Raw genomic sequence first — 6,123 nt, forward strand, 5'->3', positions numbered from 1 at the left:
AGATTCAGTTCCTTGGAAGGAAAATCTCAAGAGGCAGCTCTAAGGATGGGCACAACTACAAGACTGCAGTGAACACGAACTGAAGGAGCTCATGTAAGAGCTCCAAAGGGTGATATTATGGCATAAATCCATGGGTAGCTGAGAATTAAGAAGATACTTTTCCTTTCTTTTCAAAGGCAACCAGAACAAATGATAGAAGTGAGACTTACACAGCCTTGATTCAGAGAGCTAGAGGGAACTTCGAGCAGCAGCCCCAGAGGGATAATGTAGATAGCTTCTAATGGAAGGAGCTGCTACGCGTAGGGGTGGGAAGGGGTTTGGGAAGGAAAAAGGTAGCCAAGTTAAAAGTAAATTCTGTCCTTGTTCCACACATGAAGCAATACAGAGGGCAGAAGACCTGGTGGATAAAGTAATCTCTGCAATTTCTAGCTACAGACACTCAAAAATCCAAATGAAAAGAAAGTGATGGTGACAGTATGGAGGCACAGAAAGGATGCATTTCCAGTAGTGAAAATTTTAGTCTTTGAGATGTTGATTTTTTCTGACTGCTGCCAAATATAAGAAACCACCATAATGAAGTCAGACAGACATATGAGAAGCAAAGAGATTAGGAAGTGAGCAGACTGAGTGACATCTTTATAATAAAAAGATCTAGAGAATTAACTACTTAAATTTCTGAGCTGCTGAACAAATATTTGGTAAAACAGGGACCCTGCTTTAACAGAGCTGTGAAGAGCATTAATGCCATAGGGAATCTGACAGCAGCTTTTACTGGAGGTGATTAAGAGAAAATGCAGTCCATTCCCTGACTTAAAAGCAAGGAGAGGAAGAGTGAATTCAGCTGTAAATACTTAGAAGTTGTGGCTAGTTCAGCAGCAGTGGCATTTAGCACTGTGTGCTGTAAGTTTTTGTACATGAGGGACAACTTCATGTTACTACTAGGCAGGAGGGCAAAAGAATTCTCTGTTCCCTACAGAGAGAGCTTTGGAGAAACCATAGCTAAGCTAAAGGATGGCACACAGCAGAGAGACCCAGTGGGAAGCTTTGTGTCCTGCTCAAGTGTCTCAGCATGTAATGGCCAGCACTAGTACCAATTTGAGAAATGGTTCAGCAAAACACTGCAGAGACTGCTGTAGCCTACTCCATGTTTCTGTTAGTGAGAGCATGTCCTGCATGCAACATTGTCTTTCTTTGATTTTGTTATTCTTCTAGTTTACTGCAGATGCCAGCTTGGCTGCAAGTGCTAGGCACTCTTTACCTGTGGGGCCACACAACAGAAACAGAGAAGCAGCATATAAGGCCTGAAATTCAACCTGTATGTCTGTTTTTTCTTTCTAATCTGGTTTTCTTCCTGGGAGAGCCTGTTTGTACTCAGGCTTCTGCCTGGCAGGTCATGGCTACACTATTTTGGGTTTAGCAGGCAAGTAGTTCCTATCTCCTCTGACCTGAACCACAGGATTCATTTGTGACTGCTGCTCTTGAGTAGAGGGGGAATTGTTGAGCATTTATCAGTCCTTTCTCCCCTAACTAGCGATTCAGCTTAACCCTTTGACCACACTGTTCAAAACTTTTGGAGTTACAGGGGAGTCTTTGGATGAGGGTGAGGGCTATTGGCAGCAGAATGTCAAAGAGAAAATGAAGAAAAGAAGCATAACCACTATTCAATTTCTGGTTAGAAAAGCAGAGGAAAGTGTGGAGAAATTTTGCGCTCCCAAAGATCTCAACAAATGCTTACTATTTGTAAGGTTCTGTTCTGGTAATTTTTGTACATACACAATGATCCCTGCCGCAGTGTTTTGTTTACTGAAGTTCCAGCTAATGATGAAATCGGCTGTCTAGAATGTCACTCTTTCAGAAAAGTGGCACAAGAAACATCTATTTTCCACACAATGTACATATTAATATTGCCAGTGCAGTTTCTACTTCTCAGTTGCATTTAGGCTTATTTCTATGCTTGTTCTTGACTCGTTAGCTTGCATAAAGGAAGGGAGTTATAATCAATTTAATCTTAATGGGACAAAACGCTGAAAGGTCAAAACAGCAAATGACCTTACTGTATTCCATATAAGGCTGAGTGGAGTGGGATCAGTTCAAGACATGTCATGATGTGAGTTCATGTCAGCAAGGTGAGAATACCACCTTCAGGTTTAGTTTAATATTTTTTCAGATTGTGCATGTGTATGTATGGCTATGTGAGGGAGTGTGCATTTATGTGTGTGGGTATAACATGTAATGCCATCTTTCTTTACAAGTAGGTTATGAAAGTGTTTGAGATGGTTTCAGTTTAATAGATAATACATAAATCCTTTATTCTTTAACAATTTTTATGTCCCTGTGCAAAAAGACCTTAATATTAGGTTACATTTGCTGGAGGCAGAACTGGAAAAGTTGTTTTGGTTTTGGATTTCGTTTTTTTTTTTTTTCAGAAGGGGCATGTAAACTCCTGAGCTAAGATCAGGAAATTCTAGATTAGAAATCAGGGAAACATTTGCTGATCAATTTTACCATTTGCCCTTATTATATTTTAATTCAAAATAAATTTCTGAAATATATGCCATTTACATGTGCAATGTGTCCAAAAGACTGAGCATATCATGTTCTATATTGTTGGTGTGGGAGGGGGATTTCAGCTCGCACACTGTTACAAAAAGGAAGTGCAGATATTAGGATTCATCACAAACAACAAGGTGGATGGTGGATGGAAGTGAGGTGAAAATTTAGATGATGCCATGAGCAACTGGAATTATCTTCATAATTTTTTTCCAAACTTATTTTCAATGTCTGCAACACCTTCCCTGGTTAGAAACTGCCCATTAGTCTGGTAACGTCTTATATAAGAGAACTTAGAATCATAGAATCATAGAATCAGTCAGGGTTGGAAGGGACCACAAGGATCATCTAGTTCCAACCCCCCTGCCATGGGCAGGGACACCTCACATTAGATCAGGCTGGCCAGAGCCTCATCCAGCCTGGTCTTAAACACCTCCAGGGATGGGGCCCCAACCACCTCCCTGGACAACCCATTCCAGGCTCTCACCACTCTCATGGTGAAGAACTTCTTCCTCACATTCAGCCTGAATCTACCCACTTCCAGCTTTATTCCATTCCCCCCAGTCCTATCACTACCTGATATCCTAAAAAGTCCCTCCCCAGCTTTCTTGTAGGCCCCCTTCAGATACTGGACGGTCACAATAAGGTCACCTCGGAGCCTCCTCTTCTCCAGACTGAACAGCCCCAACTCTTTCAGTCTGTCCTCAGACTTGTTAAATAAATTCAACGCACTGGTGTTAGAATCAGGGTCTGAGTTCCTAACTTCTGTGACATGTATTGCCACAGTCCTAGTAGTAATGCATTGCACTGTAAATGCAAGAACATGTTTATTACTTAGGCACACCAGAAGACTGCAAAAATGCAAAAGTAGTGTGTCACTATGTGTCAAAATGAGGACAGAAAACTGATAGGAAATCAAGAGCTCCCAAGCAATAGAATAGCCACAACTGCTGCCATTTCTCAGCTGGAGAAAATACTGCAGCATTTCCAGACTACATTTGCATAAAAGCTAAAAAAAAAGCCCCAAGAAAGACACAAAATGTATCAAGAAAAGATTCAAATCTGTGGAACCAAGCCAAAGAAAATTCAGAGAATATTGTAAAGTGAAGGCCAAAGGGAGTCTTCAGCCCCTGAGAATGTTCTGTAGCAAGAGAACGGACTACTAATGAATCACATGGATTTCTGAGAAAGAATGCTAATTTCCAAATGTCATGCAAAGTGACATTAAATTTCTCATATTTGTTAGAGTCCAGGGAGAACTACACAGACAGTCACTTCAAGTGTAATCAAATAACACTGAGAGATATTCTGACAAGAGCATCCAGGGAGAATGGCCTTTTTCAAACCTTCAGATCAAGAAGTATTATAGCCTTTGGTTTACATGAAACAGCAGCAGCATCTCAGTGACAATGTGTGGGGTTGCTGGGTCCAATGAGGAGTATGCAGCTGCACACATCTGTGCTACTGTGATCTGTGAATTACAGGCAGACTGTATAAAATATCTGCAGGCAATGGTATCCTCTATGTCAGGAGACCCTTTAAAGATGGGGTTCAGCATCTGCTAGCAAAAGATGGTATCAAATACCCCAAATTTTCATTAGGCAATGCCTATAGTAAATTAAAAATGTCTGATAGGCACCAAGAGAAACAGGAACAGTTTCTGGGTCTGGCCAATTATTACAGAGGTTTTGCACCAATGTTTTTGAAGGAACAGAACTACTGGCCGAACTCAGAAAAACAACAGTATATGGGAAACAGAAAGCAAGTGGCCAGATGGCAGAAAGCCTTTCATCTGCTCCAGAAAATAATGTCGTCGACATATTCTGAATGTATCCAAGTTTACCAAACATATAACTCAAGAAAAGTTTTGGGGCTGTATTACTATGGAAGAATGAGGGAGAGACACACTTGAGAAGAAAACTTGTGCAACTAGAGTGTGTTTATACTGTCAAAACTGGTAAGGCAAGGCAAGCATCAGCTTCACTTGTCCAGCGCTCTGAGACATCCTTACCTCTTCTGGAAATAAACTGACAGAACAGTTTAATTACTGAACTTTGTCAGAGCTGAGCTGTTGAAATGACAAGTGATTGGAGGATTTCTAAGTGCCTCACAAACTTGTTAACTATACTATATGCGATCTGTCTCACCACTTTTCCCACTGGTGTGGGTAGTTGTTTTTTGACATGCAGACATCTAACCTAGGAAGGTTAGGTGTTTTCAGAGTGCAGCACAAAGTTCTGCTTGGGTGGTGAGCACAGGGGGAACTAGTCCAAGAAGAAGCAATTCCACCAGGCCTTCATCCAGTTCCTAGTAGCACAGGCACTAGGCTTGTCCTTTTCTTACCCAAGACAGCATCTAGATCTGGTTGCTACTTCTTATTCCTGGAGCAGCAACAGAAAGGAGAGTAGATAACAGTGTTATATACAGGGATGGGTCTGATTTGGGATAAAGTTACTTGCACAGGGCAGACTTTGTATTTTCGTGTACAGTGGAGAAAAGAACAAAGAGGAAGACACTTTCATCAGCCAGAGTACATCTCAAAAGAAATGGATGAAGTAGGAACCTATTGCATTTAGAGAAGGAGAAATTTGTTAACAGATGAATTCCCTAGCTGGTCTGCAGAGATCAGAGGGGCTAGGGGTGGCTGGACTTCTCTCTAAATGCATAGGCCAGTTGTTGGCACTATAGGCTTGACACCAGGTACCCAAACAGCCTGTCTGCTGTGGGTCTGACTGCATTCACAAGAAGCAGTCAGGTGTACAAACAGTGCAGTTTATTTACATGCAACACATACAGATCTGTTAAGACTGCCAGTGATAAAGACACTAAACTACAGAATTGCCATGTAGCTCCAAGCTACAAGTGCAACCACACACTCAGTCTCCCAGGGGAGCACTCAGTGTAGCTGGGGGGTGCAACTCTTACCCAAAAGGCATCCCTTCTGGTATGGTGAGGGGAGGTGTGGGGGGCACACCTGTCAGTCTGTCCCAGCTCTCTTGTATCCAACTCTCAATCCCCTCCAAATATTTATACATCATTACCCACAATTTTGCAGTGTGTGGGTGGGACTGCACTCAAGTCATCGTTCCTGGTGTTTTTCTCTCAGTTGCACAAGACATTCCTTGTTTGTTTTTTTTATGCGACTCATCTGGTCAGCAGTGTTGCAGATGATAAATGGAAGGATGGAACAGTGGGCCTCTGCCTTGCTCCTCCTATTCTCCTTGGTGCCATAGCAACACAGACCACCAGGTCTCCACCCAGCCCCTGTGTCTGCTCTGGTCCCCATGTGTTTATTTGCAACTCTGGGCTCAGTAATTTTCCACTGTTGTATGCTTCCCACAGGAACTGTACAGCTAGTGTCATAAGCTGTATAGTTGACTTAGCCAGGCACAACACAGACTCACTGACAGACAGTAATAAATGGTCAACTTGACTACTTGCAATAACTACTTATGCTCAGCCAGTAAGGATATTTATTTAAGATTCTTATGAATTATCACAATTTTTAAACCATACTTGGAATGCTGTTTCTGTCACAGGGACTGCTTCCCAGAAAAGTTATCCTGCATCAAG

This window comes from Indicator indicator, chromosome 2, assembly GCF_027791375.1.
Source record: "Indicator indicator isolate 239-I01 chromosome 2, UM_Iind_1.1, whole genome shotgun sequence".
NCBI classification, from domain to species: Eukaryota; Metazoa; Chordata; class Aves; order Piciformes; family Indicatoridae; genus Indicator; species Indicator indicator.